This window comes from Phocoena sinus, chromosome 8 (assembly GCF_008692025.1).
Source record: "Phocoena sinus isolate mPhoSin1 chromosome 8, mPhoSin1.pri, whole genome shotgun sequence".
NCBI classification, from domain to species: domain Eukaryota; kingdom Metazoa; phylum Chordata; class Mammalia; order Artiodactyla; family Phocoenidae; genus Phocoena; species Phocoena sinus.
Window position 1 is genome coordinate 4,342,101 of NC_045770.1, and position 25,428 is coordinate 4,367,528.

The window sequence follows — 25,428 nt, forward strand, 5'->3', positions numbered from 1 at the left end:
GGTATTTGAAAGACTGAAACTAAGAAATACGCCTTAGAAACAAATGAGTTAAATTGAGCTATGGCACATAATGTGTTTAAAGTTGCTTACCAGTAAATGCTTATTAAATGTTAGTGATTTGCTATAGTATTGAGTATCTACTACATGTCTGGTGGGTTTCTAAAAACAGCTTTATTGAGGTCTGATTTAGATATTAGATTTTATCATAAAATTCCACCATTTTTTAGTGTGTGTTCAGTGACTTTTAGTAAATTTACAGAGTTGTGCATCCATCACCACAATCCAATTTCAGAGCATTTCCATCACCCCAGAAAGATCCCTCCTTCCCATTTGCAGTCTTTTCCCCTCCCCGCTCCCTCAGCCCTAGGCAACTCTATCCTGCTGGAAGTCTCTGTAGATTTGTCTTTTCTGGGTTTGCCTTTCCTCATGTAAACGGACTCATAATATATGTGATCTGTTTCATCTGTCTTCTTTCACTTAGCATAATGTTTTTGTGGTTCACTCATGAATAACGCTGCTATGAACATTCACACATCAGTCTTTGTGCGGACATATGTTTTCATTTCTCTTGGGTAGATGCCTAGGAGTAGAATCGCTGGGCTGTGTGGTAAATTGACGTTTAACTTTTTTTTTTTTTTTTTTTTTTGCGGTACGTGGGCCTCTCACTGCTGTGGCCTCTCCCGCCGCGGAGCACAGGCTCCGGAAGCACAGGCCCAGCGGCCATGGCTCACGGGCCCAGCCGCTCCGCGGCACGTGGGATCTTCCCGGACCGGGGCACGAACCCGCGTCCCCTGCATCGACAGGCGGACTCTCAACCACAGCGCCACCAGGGAAGCCCGATGTTTAACGTTTTAAGAAACTGCCACACTGTTTTCCACAGAGGCGGCACCATTTTACATTCCTCCCAACACAGTAGGAGAGTGCCAGGTGTTGTGAATATGTTATTTTGCAGAGATACGTGAGGTCATATCGTAAGCACTATTTTATAGGTGGGAAATCTGAGGCTGAAAGAGCTTAACTGACTTGCAGGAAGTCACACAGCCTTGACAAAGCCAGCATTCAGCCATATCTGATTCCACATCCCATCCTTTTTCTACTGTGGGACTAGGCTCTGTGCTGGGTGTCTGTTTTCTCCAACAGAGATGGGGGAGGTGCTGCAGTAGCTTTGCTCTTGGCTCCCTCTATGGAGCCGCTGGAGACGTCAGGTGAGTAATGGGGCCTCGGGGCAGGAAAGGTGTCTGGTTTTTTTGCCACCTGGTCCTGGACACCTAGCCCTGAAAATGATTTACATGACTCATGTAGTTCTTTCCATTTAGAATGGAACTTCGGTCCTGCTTAACGGATGACACAGCAAATGAGCAAGCTGGGTGTCCATCCCTGTGAACTTTGACAGTCTTGTAATCACTTGGCTGTCCACAGAACTGGGAGAGATTTTTGCTTTCCTCTTGTCTCTGAGTCAGCAAGTAGTTAGTTACTGAAATCACATCCGATAACAAGTCCAGGCAGCTGCTGACTGCATTGTTCCCGGGTACCTTGTTCTGTATGGTCGGTCAAAACACAAACAGCAGGGTGTAGAAATTGATTACCTAAAGACAAGGGAGACAACATAGTCCAGTTGAACAGATCAAGCAAGAATTATTGCTTTCTATAATCTCTACCTTCAGCAGGATTTTAATAAAAGTCCATCTTCTCTCATTCATAGCTTTCTACATCACTGGCTCCAGGAGCCTCATGTTGGGGTAAATGAGCGTGGAGTTCGGCATTCTTCTTCATTCATCCTTCGAGGCAGGGGCCGTGTCTTGCTCAGCTTCTGTTCCCTGCAGTGCTTAGCAGGATGTCTTGTAACATCAGACTTTCATCTTATCTCACCTGGACTATTGCAATCTGTCTCCCAATGGTCACCCCCCATCCATATCTCCTCTGTGCAGCCCATTTTCCATGCTGTCTCCTGTATTATCTTTTAAAACACATCTTTTTATTCAAAGAGAAATAGTGACTTTTTTCATTTGATTGGATTCATGGTGTTGCAGATATGGCAAAGGTAGCACCATGCAGGGCAGTGCATTTAAAGATGTCCACTGGTATGGCCAAAAGAAAAGAAAAAAATATATTTTAAGGTTGTCAACTGCTGCGGGAAAAAATCCATATTCTTTAGGAGGTTATAAAAGACCATTTTTATCCTGGCTCCTGTACCTGCAGGTGGACTTCTCACTATTCTCTTTCCTTCTCTGCCTTACCTGAAAGGACCTCTTAGTCACTCTCCTTATATCTCCCAGCACCTGCAGTAGGCCTGGACGTAAAGCAGTGCTCAATAAATACTGCGCAGTAGATGATAGCTGTTTTGGCCTGTTAAGAGCTCTATTAATTCTATGAGGCTTCAAAGGAGACTTCTACTAACTCCTAGGAATTCTTCCTTCATAACAGAGGAGGTATAAGAATGGTAAATAAATGTCACTATTTCTTCTTCCCTTCAGAGTGAAACCACTGATTCTTTCAACCTGTGTCTTAAATTTTTTTTTTTTTTTTTTTTTTTGCGGTACGCGGGCCTCTCAATGTTGTGGCCTCTCCCGTTGCAGAGCACAGGCTCTGGACGCTCAGACTCAGTGGCCATGGCTCTGGACACTCAGGCTCAGCGGCCATGGCTCACGGACCCAGCTGCTCCGCGGCATGTGGGATCTTCCCGGACCGGGGCACGAACCCGCGTCCCCTGCATCAGCAGGCGGACTCTCAACTACTGCGCCACCAGGGAAGCCCTTAAATTTTTTTAAATTGAAGTTTAGTTGATTTACAATATTGTGTTAGTTTCAGGTGTACAGAAAAGTGATTCAGTGATATATATATATTTCTTTTTCTAGTTCTTTTCCATTATAGGTTATTACAAGATATTGAATTTATGTTCCCTGTGCTATACAACAGTAAACCCTTGTTGTTTGTTTTATATATAGTCGTGTGTATCTGTTAATCCCAAACTTCTAATTTATCCCTCCCTTTGGTAACCTTGAGTTTGTTTTCTATGTTTGTTAGTCTGTTTCTGTTTTGTATTATTTTTTAGATTCCACATATAAGTGATATTATATAATATTAGTCTTTCTCTGTGTCTTAACAATTTTTAAGGCCAAATTTTAATTTTAAAATCACAGAAGTGCCCACCTCTCAAAGTGGAAGAAATTCGTAAAGAAATAGCAAGGGTGTTAAGTTTCCTAACATTAGACGGTTTAGTGAAATGTAATTTGAAAGGATTTAATGGTCATTTAAACTTGAACTGCTAATTATTTTCCTAGGAAAACAAAAATAAGTAAATAAAGGAAAGAAAACATAAATGAAAGTTCTCCATAACATACTAAAGATGGTACATGCTTTACAAACCACATTGGGGTCAGCAGTACCCTAAATGCTGTTCTAGGAAATGGATGATTTAAGACCACCAAGAGAATCTTAAAATTTAGCCAATTTCAGATTAGTATATACATTTGTAAATGTAATGATATATTAATGATTTTACCATCCAAATATCCTATCTATTATGTGTGACCACCCACATAAGCAAATTGACATTATAATAGAATCAAGTATTAAACCCTTTAATTCTATACTGATAGGCATTATTTAAAAACTAAACCACGGACCCCAAAAAACCTAGGAAAAATGTGTAGCAAATTTGACAACAGCTTCATTGGAATATAATTCACAGATCATAGAATTCCACTTTTAATTTTTTTTTTTTTTTTTTTTTTGGCTGTGCATAGCAGCTCTGCGGGATCTTAGTTCCCCAACCAGGGATCGAATCCGTGCTCCCTGCAGTGGAAACGTGGAGTCCTAACCACTGGACTGCCAGGGAGTCCCCTCCACTTTTAATTTTCCTTTCTTTAAACACTTTGCATTTACTTACGTTTGAGAAAATTCCTAGAGGAGTGTATACATGGCACTGTGTAACAAGGGAGCTTCCTTTTTCCAGAGCAGCAAGTTGTAGTCATTCTAAAACTAAAAAACTTTTGTACATTATTCCAATAGCGTATACTTATCGAGTTTAATCAAATGCAAATGAATAGTAAAAATCATTGAAGATCTTTTTCACAAATTGGTTTCTAAGCAACAAAGTTTATATTAACACTGGTAAGGCTTAAGTAAAATTCTGTCACATTTATAAACACACATAAACATTTATTGACTGTTTGCTATGTGTCATATACTGTCCTAAGCCATTTAGTACTGTGCTACCTCATTTGATCTTTACAAGAACTATATCAGATAGGTACTATTATTTTTCCCATTTTCTGGATGAGGAAATTGAAGCATTTATCCAAGTGTGCATAGCTAATAAGTGACAGAACCATGATTTGAAGTGATTTAGGCCAACTCAAAACTGTGCTGTCAAGTGTTATGCTAAGCTGCTTCTCTGGGAAAATAGTACAGGGAATTAAATTGTGGCTTTTAAATATGAAATCATAAGTGTTTTCCGAGTCTGTCAAGCACCCTGTAAATGGAAGTCATTGTGAAAATTAAATACAGATTGAGCTTTTTCCTCCTAAATTCTGGACCACCTCTCACTATCATGAAGCTTGACCCGGTTTTTAGCCATATTTTACCCCCTCCGTTTTGTGGACTCAACTTATCTGTGGGGTGCTTCTTTTCACTACTTCTAGATTTAACAAGATATATTTTAATTTGGGGTCATTTCATTAGGAATGAAAAAGCAAATCCATAAGGAACATAGTTTTTATATAACAGTTTTATATAACAGATGGAAGCACTCCTTATTCTGAAGCTCAGTCTTGTTTTTTCTTGTATTGGTTTTTTCTCCTCAGTTTTACTGACTTCATTGACTTCTCTTTTGGGTACTCATGTTCATTTCTTCTTGATTTACGAATGTATATTTTTATAACTCTTGACCATATCGTTAGGCATGAAATAGCAAATTAAAAGGGACATAGATTTTTTTTGTTGTTTTTGTTTGTTTGTTTGTTTTGCGGTACGCGGGCCCCTCACTGTTGTGGTCTCTCCCGTTGTGGAGCACAAGCTCCGGATGCGCAGGCTCAGCGGCCATGGCTCACGGGCCCAGCCGCTCCGCGGCATGTGGGGTCTTCCCGGACCGGGGCACGAACCCGCGTTCCCCGCATCGGCAGGCGGACTCTCAACCACTGCACCACCAGGGAAGCCTGGCACATAGGTTTTATAACCTATAGAAGAGGTAATTTTTTTTTATTATTCAGGCTTTAAAAACATTTAGTGTTTTTTTTTTTTGTGGTACGCGGGCCTCTCACTGTTGTGGCCTCTCCCGTTGCGGAGCACAGGCTCCGGACGCGCAGGCCCAGCGGCCATGGCTCACGGGCCCAGCCGCTCCGCGGCATGTGGGATCTTTCCGGACCGGGGCACAGAACCCGTGTCTCCTGTATCGACAGGCGGACTCTCAACCAGTGCGCCACCAGGGAAGCCCTATTTAGTGTTTTTGAATAGCTGACTGGTATTCAGAAGTCAGTATGAAATATACAGAAGGGCCTTCAGTGAAAAATGAGTCCCCTGTTGTTTTTTATTCTGCCTCTGATAGAAGTGACTGTTGTTACCATGTTATTATCATGTTGTGGGAGAGATTTTATCCTCAAGAAAGTATCTTGAGGGGCTTCCCTGGTGGCGCTAGTGCTTGAGAGTCCGTCTGCCGATACAGGAGACGCGGGTTCGTGCCCCGGTCCGCAAGGATCCCACACGCCGCGGAGCGGTTAGGCCTGTGAGTCATGGCCGCTGAGCCTGCGCGTCCGGAGCCTGTGCTCTGCAACGGGAGAGGCCACAACAGTGAGGACCCCGCGTACCACAAAAAAAAAAAAAAAGCACCTTGTCCTCAGTTTCTTAGACTTACTTTTAAATGACTGCCTCCTACTTGTTTTGTTTCAGCATTTTAATGGTAATAGTCCATTGCCTTATGTTGTCCTTTCTTTCCAATAACAGGTCATCAGATATTGTATTGTTGTTCAATGGTTTGTTTCTATTTATTTATTTATTTATTGAAGTACAGTTGATTTATTTAATGTTGTGTTAATTACTGCTGTACAGCAAAGTGACTCAGTTATACATATATATACATTCTTTTTCATACTCTTTTCCATTATGGTTTATCACAGGATATTGACTGTAGTTCCCTGTGCTATACAGTAGGACCTTGCTGTTTATCCATTCTATATATTATACCAGTTTGCATCTGCTAATCCCAAACTCCCAATCCATCCTTCCCCTAACCTCCTCCCCTTGATAAACACGAGTCTATTCTCTATGTCCCTGATTCTGTTTCTGTTTTGCAGATAGGTTCATTTTTGTCATATTTGAGATTCCACATATAAGTGATATCATATGGCATTTGTCCTTCTCTTTCTGACTTACTTCACTTTTTTTTTTTAATTAACACACCAGTTTTGTTATTTTTTTAAAATTTTTGGCTGTGGTGGGTCTTTGTTGCTGTGCACAGGCTCTCTCTAGTTGTGACGAGCGGGGGCTACCCTTCATTGCAGTGTGCATGCTTCTCATTGAGGTGGCTTCTCTTGTTGTGGAGCATGGGCTGTAGGTGTGTGGGCTTCAGCAGTTGTGGCGTGTGGGCTCAGTAGTTGTGGCTCGCAGACTCTAGAACGCAGGCTCAGTAGTTGTGGTGCACGGGCTTAGTTGCTCTGCAGCATGTGAGATCTTCCCGGACCAGGGCTTGAACCCATGTCCCCTGCATTGGCAGGTGGTTTCTTAACCACTGCACCACCAGGGAAGCCCCTGACTTACTTCACTCAGTATGATAATCTCTAGTTGCCTCCATGTTGCTGCAAAGGGCATTATTTCATTCTTTTTCGTGGCTGAGTAGTATTCCATTGTATATGTATATACCACATCTTCTTTATCCTCAATGGTTTATTTCTTAAGCTCTGTGAGGCTACATGGATTTTCATTCTATTATTCCTTATATCTTTTGGTATGAAATATTTCATGATCAATTTAAAATATTATGTAACTATCAAAAAGTTACATATAAAGCCAATATAATAACATGGAAAACATTGCTATAAAATCACAATGTATAAATTAAAAATAATGACAATTATGTAAAAGCCACAAAAAATCTGGCAAAGCAAGACACCCCCCCAAAGTTAACACCTTTTCCTTTGGATGGTGGTATTATTACTTCCTTTTTAAAAATATTTCATCTATTTTCTTTTATGATTGGCATTGTACTATAACTTAAAAATAGTAAACTCATTTTTAAAAACAAGCACAATATATTTATTAGGTAGTAAACCATTTGCACTATTATATTGCATTTGATTTATAAGTTAATATTCCACTTACCTTGGGATCTAGAATCACATGTGAGCTGTAAAAGGATGGGGAGGGCAGAGATGGTGTTCACTGGTACTGAAGCTAGTTGACAGAGGGGTGTGAAAGCTGGGTGGACCAAGGGTTGCTGCTAGAGATTCTTGAAATTTATGAAGAAGATTTTTCTGATGGTTATGGATAATTGAAGTTGGCTTCCAGTGAGATTTGAGGTAGCAGCAAATGTCCTCAGACTCAATGTGCAACATAAGTTAACTTCGTTGCAAGAAAGAATAAATGAATAAGTCAGGGCTAATATTGAAATGGAGGCTCTGAACTCAAGCTTAGATGTTAGAATATTCTCGAAGTTTCCAATGAACCTTAGACTTCTAGAATATTCACAGGTCTTTGAGAGCATCTGTTTTAACTTCCTCATGTGATAATTGAGCAAACTAAATGCCAGCCAAGTAAGCAAAAGAATGAACTCTTCTCATTTCTTTAATTGTATTAGTTCCTGTGTCCAAACCAAACCAAACAGTGTCCTAAAATTTTCACAGGAAAATATACTACAAATTCCTTGGTCTGCTCTTTGCCAGTCATAGAAAACCCTTGACAATCTGGCTCCAACCTCTCTTTCTACCTGATCCCACATTAATCCTCCAGAAATGCATGGAGTTTCTGCTATCCTCTGCTTCCCAACCTCACCACCTGTGTTGACACCATTGTCTCCCTCACCAATAAGGCCCTCATCCCTTCTCTCTGCCTATTGAAAATAATTTATCTTTCAAGATACAACTAAAACACTTGGTGGGTTGGTTATTATCCAGATGCAACATAATGAGTGTCTTGATTTGGCTGACAGTGTGGAAATAAAGTAGAATGGAAAAAAATTTGTGCTAGAGATGGGGAAGAATGAAGAAGCCATGGGGGATAATAATAATATCGATAATAATAAATATAACGCCCCAAATAGCTACTAACATTTATTGTATGCTTACTATGTGCAACACCCTGTGTGAACCATTTTTATATTATCACACTTAATAATATTCTCAATAACTCTGTGAAATAGTGTATCAGTTAGGATTGTGTTACATATAATAGAGAACACTTTTACAAGAGTTTAAGAAGTCAAGTTGGTTATTTTTCTTCTTCCATTTAAAAAAATTTGTTTTACTTTTTATTTTAAAAAAATTGTATTGGAGTATAGTTGATTTACAATGTTGTGTTAGTTTCAGGTGTACGGCAAAGTGAATCATATACATATACCCACTCTTTTTTTTCTTCCATTTAATAAAGAGCCCAGTCCAGTTTTATGTGTTACTCAATGACATCACTAAGAATCCTGTCTTCTTTCTTCACTCTTCTCAGCATATGTCTTTCATTTTCATGGTCATAGTATCACTGACACTTCTCCAGACGTTGCATCTGCCTCCCAGAGAGAAAGGACAATGAATATCTCTTCTCAAGGACCTCCATCAACATCTTTTTGGTCAGAACTATGTCTTATCGTTACCTCTAGCTGCAAAGGAGGCTGTGAGATCACTAAATAAAATTTTGTTAGTAAGGAAGAAGGAGGATGGATAATTTGGAAAACAACCCTCAAGGTTATCCTCATATTATAGATGAGGAAAGTGAGGTGTAAGAATGCTTAGAAACAGTGTTGGAAGTAGGTCTGACAGCAGAGCCCAAGTTATTAACCATTTACATTACACAGCACTATTTTTAAAATGGCTTTTGTCCTGCTCTCCACTTAAGATGGTGTGTAAAAGATTGGAACACACTTTTTGCCCCCTTTTCCTTCTCTGGCACCTTCTCTTCCTCTTTGCTGCTGTCTTTCCCCCTCAGATCTCAGAGAGGAGGCTGCAGTTTTTAGTTAGGGCTGGAGGGAAAAAAACTGGTATGTTTCTTCATTTTCTTTCCCATTTGAAATCCTCGATATTGTTTTAGGAAACAAGACAGAGGATGATTTTAATAGGATTTGGTAAGTGATTAAGTATGGGGCTTGACATAGAGTCAAACAAAATCTTTTGGTTTTGATCACAAGTTGTTTGGGTCATGGAAGATACATATGAATAAGATAGAGGAATTGTTCAATTTCTAGTGTTACGTTTCAGGCATTGGTAAAACTTCCAGATAGGTAATTGGATAATCGTGGGTGAGTCAATCATAAGACGCAGAGGAGAAGAAAAGGAAGGTGAATGTATGAGAAAGCGTTAATCCTGTCCCCACTGGAATAATACAATGTATTTGTTTTGCTTATTTCTAAACTTGTTTGTCACAAGGCTTTATATGCCTGAGGATGAAAAAAAGACAGGGTAATATTTCAGTCTTGAAGATAACAAAGCAATGACTTTTTTTTTAAAAGGAGCGTCGTCAGTTTACATCTATGTCTGCACTGGGAGAGCTGACAGCATCTTATGAAACTCTGTGAACCAATTCTATGGACTGGGGCGATGGAAGAAACACAAAAATAGGGAATTCCATCAGAGAGCTCCCATGATGTATGACACCACGAAATCAGATTCAGACCTCTCAATAGTGGGGAGGGTGTTACTTTTCATCATCTCGTGAATATATTCTTTATTCCAAGTATGGCAAAAGTCAATGCTGTAAGTGTTTACTCTCCTGTCTTCGTCAGACATTAGGGTATATTGATAAACACAGTATTAGAATCATCTTAATGGGTGAAACTTTCTGAGCTTTACATAGGGTACTCTTCGGGTGTGTCGTATTTTTTGCTGTTACTTATAGTGTGGTCCATGGACCAGCGGTAACAGCATCTGTTAGAAAACAGCAGATTCTCAGAGCCTACCCCAGAACTTCTGAATTACAATCAGCATTTTATACAGGATCCCTACATGATCTGTAGGTGAATTAAAATTTGGAAAGCACTGATGTAACCAATTAAGAAAGTGTACGGAATGCATTATAAAAGCCCCTTGGTTTTCAGTAACTGTTATAAAGGAGTGATTATTGGTATTTGTGGGATCCTGGACTCCCTGGAATGTGCTGGAAACTATGAAATCTCCTCTCAGAAGAAACGCACATAAGAAGTTGAACATGGTACTTTGCCTAAAAGTTTTTAGAGGGATTCATAGTCTCAAGGCTAAAAGCCAGGGTCTTATTTTCCTTTTCTAACCTGGAGGAACACTTTCCAACAACTGACATGTGAGTGGGCTGATTAACTAGGGCATGAACACAATCTGAATAGTTGAGACGCTTCCATGTGTGTCACTTTTGTGTGAACAAACAAACAAAACTAAAAAGTATTTTTTCTAGAAACCTAGTCACCAGCAGTGACTGCATTTGTAGGTATTAGTGATTCATGTTTCCTCCTGGTGAGGAAATAAAAAATTTTAAATGTAAAAAATAATATGATTTTGTCTGGACCGAAATGAAAAGAAATTTGATGCCAGCCTAGAATTTGAAAGCAGCCTTAAGGGGAAAGAATCCTGCTTAATTCTCAAGCTCTCGGGTGGTTATTTTAATACGATAAGAAAGAGAAGTTAAGAGAATATTTACATTCCATGACCACAGGAGTAGAGTAAATAAAAAACACTGGGAAGGAGCAGGAAAGGTCTTACTTAAATTTAAATCTATGCAGGACCTGTCTCTTGTTAATATTTACTGAGAAGGAGCAAAAAGCTTAAACAACTTAAAATCCACACATCATGGTTGGCATTAAAAACAATGGAGTTTTCCCCTCATTTCTTACAGTCTCCTATTTTTTATAGGGAAACGTTGTCCTCACTTACAGAGGATTATTTCTCTAACCAATGGGACTCACTTTGCTTCCTCTCAGTCTTTAAAATTATGCATTCATGGCCCTGGTAACAGTAACGCTGCTCTACTCTTCTTTGTCGCCATATGTGCTGGAAAAAATCCACCCCAATGTTTTTCATCTGATTTACATCAGCAATATCTATTTCTGAGGATTATTCATGGATTACCCATCAATATTCAGAACAATGTTTCTGTGGATCTTAATCTTTGCTATATTTGGCTTAGGATTTTGTTTTCTAAAAAATTTTCCATTTCCTTTCTCCCACTCAGCAGAAGACTAACCCCAGTTAACTGTTTGGTTGGCCAATATATTTGCAATCTCACTTAGATCAAAAGGTGCCATCCACATGAAAGGCACAGCAGCTGAAGCGGTACAGAAAGAAGGGCTTAACTCAAAATAGAAATTGCCCAGCATTTATTTTTTTAAATTAAGCTTTAAGGAAACCAAAAAGGTTGCTCTGAATGTTTCATTGTGAAAATTCTTAGAAAGTATTTTCTTCAGTGTTTTCTGGGAGCTTTTCAAAAACTGGTCATTCACATTTTCTTAGCTTACTCTAGTGAACTTGTTGTTGGCGGTGGGTTTTTTGTTTGTTTCTTTTTTCATTTTGCTAACCAATACTACTTTTCCCATCAGAATCTGCAGTTGTCTTTCTCTTCTATCCACGGTCATGTCCTTCTGTCATTTTCTTCCATGATCGTTCAGCTAGAGGGGAAGCCAAATCATGAACAGGAGGAAAAAGTTGGCAAAAGACCACAGCTTTGTTTAAAACGGTCTACATTTAATACAGCTCTTTGGCTTCTGCCTAGAAAGTAACCTTCTCTCATAAACAACCAGCAAGGCAGCAACTCCAGTGGTTTAGCCACAAGTGAAAGCACAGAGGGGGCTTCAGGGCTGCTACCTACAAACCACTTGGGAACCAAACAGGAGGAATCAGAGAAAGGAGAATTGTAGATCTCCCAGCTGTATTTCCTGTTGTGAGGGAGGAGTGCAGAGAGGATCAAAAGTAACCTTGGCAGGGCTTCCCTGGTGGCGCAGTGGTTGGGGGTCCGCCTGCCGGTGCAGGGGACACGGGTTCGTGCCCCGGTCCGGGAGGATCCCACATGCCGCGGAGCGGCTGGGCCCGTGAGCCATGGCCGCTCGGCCTGCGCGTCCGGAGCCTGTGCTCCGCGGCGGGAGAGGCCACAGCGGTGAGAGGCCCGCGTACCACAAAAAAAAAAAAAAAAAAAAAAAAAAAGTAACCTTGGCAAGGGGGCAGAGCACAGGCAACATGGTAAAGCAGGTCAGGCATGCCTGGAGCAGAAACCTCGCCCTGAGATCCAGAAAATCCTGCTGAATAACTGAGCCATCTCGCACTTCTCACTTCTTAAAGGACAAAGCTAAGCGCGTAGCAGGCTTTCCATACCTACCTATTTTTCTATGGTGCTTCCTATGATTCTTTTTAGTGTTAAGGAAAACTATTAATTTGTATTTAATTATTGTGTGTGTGGTCACCATTTCAAACTCTCTTATAGACCCAATTGTATATCAACACATATGCTCTGGATTTCTGCCCATAATGCTGACTTTTTTCCTCCTTTCGAATAATTATCTCGTTTTTGTTTTCTGTGTTATTGCAGTGGTTTGAGCTTCCAGGGCAGTGTTAAATACTTGCAATAAATGTGGCATTGTTGTTCTCTCCTTTTAATAGAAACGTTTTAGTTGATTATCATAAGTTGTATACTATAGTGGGTTGAATTGTGTCCCCCGAAAAGATATGTTAAAGTTCTAACTTTTGGTACCTGTGAATATTGACCTTATTTGCTGATGTAATCAAGTTAAGGTGAGCCCTAAATCCAGTGATCCTCTCAGGCGAAGGAGATTTGGAGACACACACATGCAGGCAGAGGGAAGACAGCCGTGTGATGGCAGAGGCAGAAACTGGAGTGATGACACTACAGGCCAAGGAATGCCAAGGATTGCCAGCCACCAGCAGAAGCTGGGATAGAGCAAGAAAGGATTCTTCCCCAGGCCCTTCAGAATGAACATGACCTTGCCAGTACCTTGTCTTTGAACCTCTAGCCTCCAGAACTGTGAGAGAATAGATGTCTGTTGTTTCAAGCCATCCAGTTTATGGTAATTTGCTCCTAGAAAACTAATACAGATACTGTTTGTGGGTTTTTTTTTTTGCAGTACACGGGCCTCTCACCGTTGTGGCCTCTCCCGTTGCGGAGCACAGGCTCCAGACGCGAAGGCTCAGCGGCCATGGCTCACGGGCCCAGCCGCTCCAGGCATGTGGGATCCTCCTGGACCAGGGCACGAACCCTCGTCCGCTGCATCGGCAGGCGGACTCTCAACCACTGCGCCACCAGGGAAGCCCATGTTTGTGTTTTAAAACAGATATTTAAGAAGAGCAGTTCTCTTTGATTATATTTTAAAAAACTAACAATGAGTACTCTTTTATCTATTGAATACTTGCTAAATTTGTATTTTGGTTTTTATGTCTTTATATATTTTTATACACATAGATTATTTTATATAAATCCACAAATATGATGCTATGATATCCTGGATTTTATGTTTTTAATGTTGTAGAGTTTTTTTTGTTTGTTTGTTTTTTGGTATTTTTGCTTTTTTTTGCTTGGCATTCTCCTCCCCTTCTCCCCTCCATGCCCTCCCCACATTACCCTAACCCAGGGAACTAGATCCTGCATACATGCCGCAATGAAGATCCCGCACATCACAACTAAGACCCAGCGCAGCCAAATAAATAAATATTTTAGAAAATAAAGTAATATCTAATAATTAATTTCCATTTGCCTGATGCTTAAAGTTTGAGTATGTTTTATATAGTTTTGGACATTTGGATTTGCTCGTCTGCCTTGAAATTTTAATACACCTTGTCTATTTTACTTTTGGGCTGTTTGCCTTTTCTTACAAATTTATAAGATATTTCTTTTTGTGCTCTGTATAGCAAAAATTTTAATATATTGTTTGTTGACTTGTTTGTGGTATATATAGCCAAAGTTTTTATTTACATGCAACTAAAATATGCCTATTGTCTCTATTATAGATGTTTTCCCCCATTACAGCTCCTTGGTTTCCGGTCTTGGTGAAGAAGATTGCCAATGTTCCTAGAAGAGATGGCACATATAATGAATTAGATTGTCTTAGAAGATTTTTATTGTTTCATTGTTATATTTAAGTCTTTTAGTATTTTTTGTTTATATTATGTTTACCCAAAAAACCTAAGAGACTTTGGTAAATCCTAATCATATTATAAACAAATGGAGATTGAATTCTCCTTTTCAAATTCATAACCAATTAAAAAAAAATTTCTTGACTTACTATAATTGTCAGAAATCCCCAAACAATCCGAACAGCCTTACTGAGGTATAAGTGACATTAACTGCACATGTTTAAAGTGAGCACCTTAATCAGCTTTGAAAAATGTGCACATCCATGAAGCCATCACCATAGTCAAGAAAGTGAACATACTCACCTTCAAAAGTTTCCTTCTGAACCTCTGTGATCCCTCTCCCTCCTCCCAACCCCACAGGCAATCAGATCTGCTTCCTATCACTACACATTAGTTTGACTTTGTCTAGAATTTTATATAAATGGAATCATGAGGTATGTACTCTCTCTCTCTCTCTCTCTTTTTTTTTTGGTCTGGCTTATTTTACTCAGCATAATTATTTTGAGATGAATTTACATGATGGTATGTATCAATAGTTTATTTCTTTTTTTATATAAATTTATTTATTTTTGGTTGCGTTGGGTCTTGGTCACTGTGCGCGGGCTTTCTCTAGTTGAGGCGAGTGGGGGCTATTCTTCGTTGCCATGGGCGGGCTTCTCATTGCGGTGGCTTCTCTTGTTGCGGAGCACGGGCTCTAGAAGCACGGGCTTCAGTAGTTGTAGCATGTGGGCTCAGTAGTTGCGGCTAGTTGTGGTGCACGGGTTTAGTTGCTCTGTGGCATGTGAGATCTTCCTGGACCAGGGCTCGAACCCGTGTCCCCTGCATTGGCAGATGGATTCTTAACCACTGCGCCACCAGGGAAGCCCAATAGTTTATTTCTTTTTATTGCTGGGTAGCACTCCATCGTGCAGATATACCACAATACATTTACCCATTCACCTGTTAATGGACATTCCATTCAGCATTGGTTCTCATGCGTAGAGTAGGCTTCTCCACACATTTTACATTCATGTTTATTACCTGGATGGGTTCTTCACATACAATAAGCAGTGGGGTTCCAGAGGCTTTTCCACCCTTAATACATTCATAGTGTGTCTCATCTATACGAATGTTGTAATATTTAATGAAGCATGGTTTCTGCGTGAAGGGTTTTGCACATTTACTGTATTTATAGGGCATCTCTCAAATGAGAGAGAATTCTCAATGAGAATTTTCACTTGCCATTGAATACTTTCTCACCTTCCTCCCATGCATAGGGTTTATCTCCAGTAAGACCTCGCTAGCACCTAATAAGGCTTGACTTCTAAATATGACTTTTCTCATACCTACTACATTGATAAGATTTCTCTCTTGCATGGATTTGATGAATACTGAGGTTTTCCCTTTTGTCTGCAGATTTCCCACATTCATTACATTCAGGAAGTTTCTTTCTAGTATGAATGTTTTGATCCGTAATGAGGCATTGCCTCTAGGTAAAGACATTTCCACATTGATTATACTCAAGAGGCTCTTTCCAGTATGGATATTCTCATGCTCTGTGAGGTGTGATTTGCTACTGGAGCGGGGTGGGGGGGGGTGCCCTCTTTCTTTAGACGCACGTGTCCCTCCAGCATGCCTTCTTTGATTTCTAATGAGAAATGACATGTGAGTACAAGCTTTCCTTCTCCTTATAATGATGCGTGTGAGCTTTTTCTATGACAGCTGAAGTCTTTTCCACCTTTATCACTTTTATATGATTTCTCTTTGTATGGATTCTGAAATGTAGAGTGAGGGATGAGATTCAAGAGAACACTTGAGGGACTCTCCTGGTGGCGCACTGGTTAAGCATCCGCCTGCCAATGCAGGGGACACGGGTTCCAGCCCTGGTCCGGGAAGATCCCACATGCTACGGAGCAACTAAGCCCGTGTGCCACAACTACTGAAGCCCGCGTGCCACAACTACTGAAGCCTGCATGCCTGGAGCCTGTGCTCCGCAACAAGAGAAGCCACTGCAATGAGAAGCCCTCGGCAACTAGAGAAAGCCCGCGCACAGCTATGGAAGACGCTACGCAGCCAATACTTAAATAAACAAAATAAATCTATTTAAAAAAAAAAGAGAGGACACTTGAAAGAGAGAGAAAGAACACTTGAGTTCAGTCAGCACATGCTTGAATGCACAGTCTCCAGGACGCATATTCTCATGATCTCTGAGGTATTGTTTCAGGCTAAAGGCTTTTCTACACTAAATATTCATGAGTTTTTCCTCCAGTATGAATTTTTTTATGCTTAAGGAGATTTGCTTTGGCTAGAGGCTTTCCAGCATTCCTTAAATGCTATAGTTTCTCTTTAGTATTAATTCTCAGGTATCTGCTGACATCATATTTCTGAGAGAAGACTCTTCTCACAATGATTACCCCAGATGAGATCGCTACACATAGGAGGAACCATAGCAAACTCATTATATTCATAATCATTCTTGCTTACACAGATTCCCTCATACTGAAATCTAAGTTATGGTCCACATTTTTCAGACTGAGCCATATTCATAAAAATGTTTTCTTGAAGGAAAAATGTTTGATGGGAAGTACTTTTCTTTTCCTTTTTTTTTCTTTTAGGAAGTACTTTTCAATTTCATACATTTTCTTTTACCTTGACTGTATCTCAGGGAGAAAGATGCAGTTTGACTCAGGGTCTTCCTGCTGCTTTTCTCGCTGCTTATTAACTTCCGCTGGACATCACCTCCTTTGCAGTTCTTTCTCCAACATCTGTGGCTCTAGCTGTTTGAACTGAAGATGGTATATCCACTCTTGTGACTTAAGGTCTCTGGGAGTCTGGGACACAAACAAAAGCAGATACCCCATAACAGCTAGTCCTTCTGCAGCCATCTTATCTATTTTTCTTAAAAAGTTTATTTTATTTTATTTTATTTTTTTGACCGCACTGCACGGCTTGAGAGATCTTAGTTCCCCGACCAGGGATAGAACCTGGGCCCCCTGCAGTAGAAACGCGGAGTCCTAACCACTGGAATGCCAGGGATAAAAACCTGCTTGTATTTTCCACTCCATAATTAAGTGTGTCCGATTTTATATAAAAATCATATTTTAATATAGTTATCTGCTTAATTCCTTGGCTTTTTCCTTTCACATCTTAAAAAACATACAACCAACAAGGAACTACTGTATAGCACAGGGAACTATACTCAATATATATATATTTTTGGTTGCATTGGGTCTTCTTTGGTGCCCATGGGCTTTCTCTAGTAGCAGTAAGAGGGGGCTGCTCTTCGTTGTGGTGCGCGGGCTTCTCATTGCGGTGGCTTCTCTTGTTGCAGAGCATGGGCTCTAGGCGCGCAGGCTTCAGTAGTTGTGGCGCACGGGCTTAGTTGCTCCACGGCATATGGGATCTTCCCCGACCAGGGCTCGAACCCGTGTCCCCTGCACTCAACCACTGCGCCACCAGGGAAGTCCCTCAATATTTTGTAATAACCTATAAGGGAAAAGAATCTGAAAAGGACTATACATATATATCTATATCTATATATATATCTGAATCACTGTGCTGTACACCTGAAATTAACACAATATTATAAATCAACTATACTTCAATTAAGAAGATAAAAAAATTTTTTTAAAGAATGTATATATATGTCTAACTGAATCACTTTGCTGTACAACACGACATTATAAATCAACTACAGCTCCGTAAGATAAATTTTAAAGAGCCAACCTTCTCAGCAAAAACAAACAAAAACACCCTCAAACTGTTCCTATCTCATAAATGCTCATAATCTCAGCCATCCACATGGAGATGCCCTACACATACACGATCTTGCGCCCTTATAGTTTCTTCCTTACTTTATAATGTTGTCTTAGTTTCCTGTGGCTGTCATAACAAAGTACCACAAACTAGCTGGCTTAAAATAATAGAAATTCATTCTCTTACAGTTCTGGAGGCTAGATGTCTGAGATGAAGGTGTTGGTGGGGCAATGGTCCCTCTGAAGGTTCTAGGGAAGAATCCTTCTCTTCAAGCCCTTGGTGGTTGCTGGCAATCTTTGGTTTTCCTTTGCTTGTAGATGCACCATCTCTGCCCCGTCTTCATATATCTTCCCCTGTGTGTCTGTATCTCTATTTTCCTTTCTTTTTTTTTTTTTCTGGCCGCGCACCACACGGCTTTCGGGATCTTAGTTCCCCGACGAGGGACTGAACCCACGCCCTCAGCAGTGAAAGCACAGAGTCCTAACCACTGGACCACCAGGGAATTCCATATTTTCTCTTCTTTTAAGGATACCAGTCATTGGGTTAGGGCCCAACATATCCATCTAGTGTGACCTCATCTTAACTCATCGTATCTGCAAAGGCCCTATTTCTAAATAAGGTCACAGTCACAGCTGCCAGATATGGCACCAGGAAAGCCCATGGCATTAACATTTTAAAGGTGAGTATAGGCCAGTTATTTTGTAGAATATCCCTCAGTTTGGGTTTGCCCATAGAGTTAAGAACTTCTGGCAGCCATATTGCAGAAGTCGTGTCCTTCCCAGGGCATCACATGCAGAGGCACTCGGTCTCAGGGGTCCTATCCCTGAGTACAGTAACTTTGATCACAATGATGGTATCTGCCAACTTTCTCCACTGTAAAGTTATTATTTTTTCCATTGTAGTTAATAAGTATCTTTTGTAGAGCTATTTCAAGACCACGTTGATATCAAACCATCAAATGTTCATCCATTAAGGTTTATCCTTCATTGATCATTCTTGCTTGAAAAAATTTAATAGTTGTTACGGTTCCTGCCAAATGATCTCTCCTTTTCCCAGCATTCCTTTTTCTCTTTTTAGTTTGTTTTCTTCTGTAATGATGAGCTTTTCCCTTTTTACTCACGGACTTTGGTTTTAACCTTTGTAGAGTCCTCACTCTGTTGCCAGCTCTGTGATGCATTAAAAAAAAAAAAGTGTTTTATGGAAAGCATGTACAACATTTTAGTTGTTTTTATCGGCCTATCTTATCTGCTATACTATTGGCAACAGATATCACTCTTCACCTCCCACTCTTTCTTCAGACAATTCTTAAGTTTCCTAACCCTCCCCTGAAGCTGCTATTGACAAATAACCAGGTACTTCCCCCTCCATCTTTCCAGGCCCACAGGTTATCTGTCTTTATCTTTCTTTACCTCTCAGCATCATTAGCTACAGCTGATGACTGCAGCCTTCTTCAAGCACTCTCTTCCCTTGGCTTCTCAGACACCACCCTCCTTTGTTCTCCTGTTTTACCGGCCTTCATGGTCTCTTTGGTTGGTTCCTCTCCTGTCTCTCATCTCTAAACTCAGCAGCTCCCAAGAACTTAATCCTGGACCCTCTTGTCTTCTCTATAAACACTCTCTCCTTCATCTCATCCTCATTAGATGATCTCATCTAATTAGACTTCATGTAATCCTATGTATTGAAATACAATTTAGGGACTTCCCTTGTGGTGCAGTGGTTAAGAATCTGCCTGCCAGTGCAGGGGACACAGGTTCGAGCCCTGGTCCGGGAAGATCCCACATGCCACGGAGCAACTAAGCCCGTGCATCACAACCACTGAGGCTGCACTCTAGAGCCCACGAGCCACAACTACTGAACCCACGTGCCACAACTACTGCAGCCGCGTGCCTAGAGCCTGTGCTCTGCAACAAAGAGAAGCCACTGCAATAAGAAGCCCACGCACCGCAACAAAGAGTAGCCCCCGCTCGCTGCAAATAGAGAAAGCCCATGCACAGCAACGAAGACCCAACACAGTAAAAAAAATTAATTAAAAAAAAAAAAGAAATATAGTTTATAGTGGGGAGGGATACATTGGGAGATTGGGGGATTTATATATACACTACTATATATAAAATAGATAACTAATAGGAACCTACTGTACAGCACAGGGAACTCTACTCAATACTCTGTAATGACATATATGGGAATCGAATCTAAAAGAGTGGATATATGTATATGTATAACTGAGTCACTTTGCTGTACACCTGAAACTAACACAACATTGTAAATCAACTATGCTCCAATAAAAAGAGAAAAAAGAAATACAATGTATAATCTGATGAATTCTAAAATTGTACTGCAGCCCAGATCTCTCCTTGAATTCCAACTGCTTCTGCAGTATGTCCAAGTGTATTTCTAAAAGATATTTCAAAATTGACATGACTATAATAGAACTCTTAATTTTCTAACCAGGTCTCTCCTCAGTTAAGGCATCCACATTTACTAGGTCACTCGAGTCTCAACTTTATGCATCGGTCTTGATCACTCTCTTGTCATCACTAGAAATGCCAACTCTCACCCATTCTCTTATTCATTTGCAAGTTCTTTGGCTTTACCTCAAAAATATATTTGGTATCCATACATTTCCCCCATTTACACTTCTCCTGTTTTAGTCAAGATCACTATCATTTCTTGCTTAGACCATATTGCAGCGGACCCTTACTATCCTCCTTGTCTCCCGTTTCTCATCCCCTCAGCCCAAAATTTCCCAGATTTTGTTTCCTGTTTTAAAAATAAACAGTAAATAGGATATTGTTGAATGAATTTTACATCCTCCGCTCGCCCACCGCCCCGTGTTTTCTATTCTTAGGTCTTTTGCTTAGTGGTACTTTCTTGGTTAGCCAATAGTTCAGCAATTTTGTATATTTTATCGTCATTGATACTTTTATCCGTTTAAGATCTAGTGTGCTAAGTATTTTACACGTAAATCCCACTTTATCTTCAAAATAACGTAGCAAGTTAGATGTCATGGACAGGATTACGGCTCCCTGAAGGTCCAAAGGCTCAAGGTCTCTTCAAGATCTAGTTGCCATTCATATTAGGGGCGGGGAACTACAGGTGGCATCTTGCTGCAAAGCCCGAGCTCATCTCTCTGCACTGGGCTGCTTTGCGAAAGCAATTTTAAGGGATGGTACGATGTGGAAGCCTGAGGTTAAGAAAAGAGTGAGTTAAGCCCTTGGTTAACCAGGGTTGAAAAACATCTTCACGTTTGTGAAAATCACTCCCTTTCAGCATGGTAAAGGGGAGAGGAGAGACGCAGCGCCGCACTCCGGGCTTCTGTCGGGCTGAGGTCAGACGCCGGGGCCGGCTCCGAGGCGCAGGGCTTCCGCGCGCGGCGTGGGCTCGGCTGGGCGCTCCGCAAGCCGGCCCGCTGCCGGGGCCCGAGCCGCCTCCAATCCCGCGCGCCCTCGGCCCGCCGCGTCCTGGGGAGCAGCTCACGGGACGCGGGCCTTCGGGGGGCATGCAGCACCCGACGAGCAGCTCCTCCTCCCAACCTCGGGCACCGAGGCTGGAAGGCTCACGACCTGGGCCGCTGCCGCCGGTCCCTCCAAGCGGTCTTGACCCTGAAACCGAAGAGTCGGCTTCTCTGATTGGCTTAGAGCACAAACGCAGGCGAGCGGTGCCTGAGACCCGCTCTTTGATTGGACTTGAAACGAACAGCAGAGCACGAAATAAAGAGGCCTTCCGTCATTGGGCCACTGTGTAAATCTCCTTTTAGCTTCTCCGCTGACTGAATAAGCGTCTCAGGATCTTCGTCATGAGTCTTAAATCTGGGCCTGTCAGTTCGCCCCAGCGTTACTCCTCTTTAGGCGAGGCATGGAGTTTACAGAGTTCAACCAGTCACATAACGCCGAGATCAGGTTGCCAGGCAGGTTATGCTAATGAGGCCCCGCCTTTTATGCAGCTCCCACTCTGCGGCGGGAAGAACCACCTGGAGGTGGCGGGGGGGGTTTGATTTCCATCACCCCTAGGGAGAGAGGATCGGGGACCCGCTGATCTTCCAGCTCCCCTCACCCAACATCGTGTAAGTACCTAAAGGATTAAGGTAACCGGATAAGCCAGCGTCCAGAGTACCCCATCGACTGGGAGGGTGTTTCGTCTTTGCTTAGTCCCACCCAAAATGGCGCCAAGCTCTTTCCGCGTCTCAGAGCCCGGCCGGGGCCAACCGACCGCGGACCCGGGTGGGGGGGAGGACTTGATGGTGGTGGTGGGGGAGAAATCCCGGCGGCACCGCCCGATGGTACAGTCCAGTCGGGGCTGGGACGAGGCACCTCACTCGGGGTGGGGGGTCAAACCATCTGCACCTTCCAAGGGGAAAGGGGCAAAATCCCTAAAGGAGCCCCTCCTGGTGCTGCGTTCAGCCATGGCTCCGGCGCCTCTTCGCCCTGCCTTCCCTGCGCGCAGCCTCCCCCCTGCGACCCCCGAGCGGCTCGCACGCTCCGCCGGCCGCGCGCACCTCTCCTCCCCTGCCCGCGTTGGTTGGGCCGGGACGGCAGTTGGGCGCCCTGCGCGCTCCTGCGGCGGCTGTTGGGCGGGCGCTCGGGGTGCGGCGGGCCGTGTTGGCCGGCGGGCGCGGGGGCGGCGGCTGGGCCCGGAGCTCGGGGACGGCGGGCTCCGTGGACTAGGCGCCCTGCTTTGTTTTGGGAGGCCGCGCCACCGTCCTGCCATTGATTGCTGGTTCCCTGTCCCTTACGCACAAGTTGGCGTCCCGGGACCCGGCGAGGGCCCGCTCGGAGGGCGTGGGGGTGGCCCGTTTGGGTCAGTCGTGGTGCATGGTGTCCTTCGTGGGCAGGGCGCAGGCCGAGGTCCACTTGCGCTCTGGGTCGAGTGCAGAGGCCCGAGCCCGAGGCCTTTGGGGAGCGGGTTGGCGGTGCACGGTTGCCAGCCGAGGGTCAGCTTTCCTTAAGCACTTTAGCCCGTGACCACGTATTAGGTCCTCCACTAAGTAAAGTGTACGCAGCGCTTTGGAATAGTGCGTGCGTACGTGCTTAGCCTTGCTTGGCGGATTGGTTGGGTTTCGATCCATTTTCAATCTATGTTTGTGTAGGTCTAAGCACAAAGCGGGCTGGTTTGGGGTCTGCAGTCGAGGTTCGGCGTGTGAGGAGTCCCGCCCTGCGCGGCCCTGTGCCATCTGCGCCGAAGCCCGTTCAAATCTTGCCTGGCTAATCGTCCCCAAAAGTTCTTTAAACTCAAAAGCACTTAACGTTCATTAAAAACAAAATCACTCGTGACGCTCTGCGGCCTCTGCTTCAGACCCAATCCTTTCTCTCTCCACCTTTTGCTGGAAGCTCTTTGAGGGCAGGAAGGTACATTGCGTGTTTTTGGTATTCTTCCACCCACTCCACGCCCCAGCACCGCAGCAGCTTGAGGAACCGTACTTATATGATGCTCTAGAATTGAAAAAGCAAAATTAAAAAAAAAAAAAATTGGTTGGGGCAAAGCCATGCTTCAAGCAGTGCTGATGCAATCTGATATGTTTACAACGTGACTTCTGGGTTTACTTTTGCGGTACGCGGGCCTCTCACTGTTGTGGCCTCTCCCGTTGCTGAGCATAGGCTCCGGACGCACAGGCCTATCGGCCATGGATCACCGGCCCACCCGCTCCGCGGCATGTGGGATCCTCCCGCACCGGAGCACGAACCTGTGTTCCCTGCATCAGCAGGCGGACTCTCAACCACTGCGCCACCAGGGAAGCCCCCTGGTTTTACTTTTTAAATGAAGTGAAATTGACAAAGTGAACCGTTTTAAAGAGAACAATTTAGTGATAGATGCGTAACTAAAAATTTTGGAGCGAGACTTTCCCACCTGTGGCTCTTCCTCACTTTATTCCTTGAGCACCCACTCTTGGCTCTGCTCTTTTGTTTTGCTAGGGCGCTAAACCGCTGTCTTTTTCTAAATAAGCCATTTTTACTTTTCTGGTGTTTTGCGGCGTGCTCCACCACGCGTTAGTGTACTGTATATGTGAATATAATACTGTATAGTGTACTGTATATGTGAATATAATCGAGCGTGTATTATAGATAAGGCACAGCCCACGTCTTCAAGGGCCCTCAGTGCTTTTTAATAGGAAATTATGATGGTATAAGGGATAGTGTATCAATCCAGTGTAATCCTAAGTTGGTTGGCACTGCCTCAATTGCCACTTGTCTGAATTTATATTTTTCTTCTAGTTTTAACAGTAGTACATGATCATTGTAGAAGACATAGAAAATATAGAACAGTATAAAAAGTAAAAATGAGCTGAAGTACAATTACCGGAGATAATTTCTAATGATATTTTGGTATGCTTCAAATCTTTTGTGTGTGTGCCTATAAACATTTTTACAAACTTGGCACACGATATGTGGTTTTCACATGTAGGTTTTTTGTTTTTTTGTTTTTTTAATGTAAATAGGTACCTAATGACGTCACTGATGATTTTCCATTTTCAGTAGTTTTCCCCGTTACTTGAAGGGGGCATGATGAAATCCTCTGAACTAAAGGAATTATGAAATTTGATTCATTCTGTTTTTCACAAGCAGAATTTATTGATTACTGTTTAAATTTATCATAGGTAACCTAATGGGATAGGTTTCTGAGTAACAAGCAGAACTGTTCCAAGAGTTGAGAAATACTGAACTGTAATTTTGGTTTCCTCAATAATTTTAAGCACTGGTGAACACATGGTAACTGCATAATTTCGTTTGGTGCAAATGATAAACTGTTAAACACCCTGTCATTGCAATGTTGGAATTGTTTAGCCAGAGTTTGTTTTAAAATAGAATGCTGATGTACTTTGACCTATTGCCACTAAAATACACAGTCTTCCCCCACCCACCTCTGTCCCAGAGAGTGTAGACACACCCTGCCCAGCCTTTTGTGTGGTTTTCACAAGCAGAATTTATTGGTTAAACAATAAATGTATTGTTTAACTTTATCATAGGTGCTTTAATAGATTAGCAAATGAGCATTTGGTCTCGTGTCTAGAAGGGCCGGCGAGTTAAGTAAAAGGAAGTGTTTTACTATAACCAAATCTTTGCAGAATGGTCCCACTGGATTCTCCAGGGGTACTGGGTAGGGTCAGGAAGGTGAGGGGGGAGCTTTTTCTGACTTTATTATATTGGTCATTCTCTGTTGAAGCCTTCCTCTCCCTCTCTGGCCTTATACTGTTTACATGAATTACTGCTAAAGGGTGTCTGGCCTCCTTCCTTTTTTTATTCTCAAAGTTATAAGCCTAGTTCAGGACTTATGTGGACCTGGTTCCTTTCCAGTTTATTTCCTTGCAGCCCTACTGTGACACTGATTATAAAATTATAAAATCAGTAATGTGCAACGCTTTAAGAACTCCAGACATACAGATTGCTATTGGGAAAATAGTCTGTTATTGTTTGTTATCCATTTCTTAGTTGAACTCATTTATTTCAGCATCAGAACA

The 25,428-nt window shown here is 42.3% G+C and overlaps 1 protein-coding gene across 1 annotated transcript in view; it reads left to right on the forward strand.

The window, feature by feature from the left end:
- Nucleotides 1-21,930: 21,930 nt before the first annotated feature.
- The window catches only part of PRDM10 (PR/SET domain 10), an 88,181-nt gene continuing 84,683 nt past the window's right edge, over nt 21,931-25,428 (forward strand). Inside the window, exon 1 of the mRNA XM_032641098.1 lies at nt 21,931-22,038. The gene's annotated coding sequence lies outside the window, so the exon portion shown is untranslated. The remainder of the gene's footprint in view (nt 22,039-25,428) is intronic.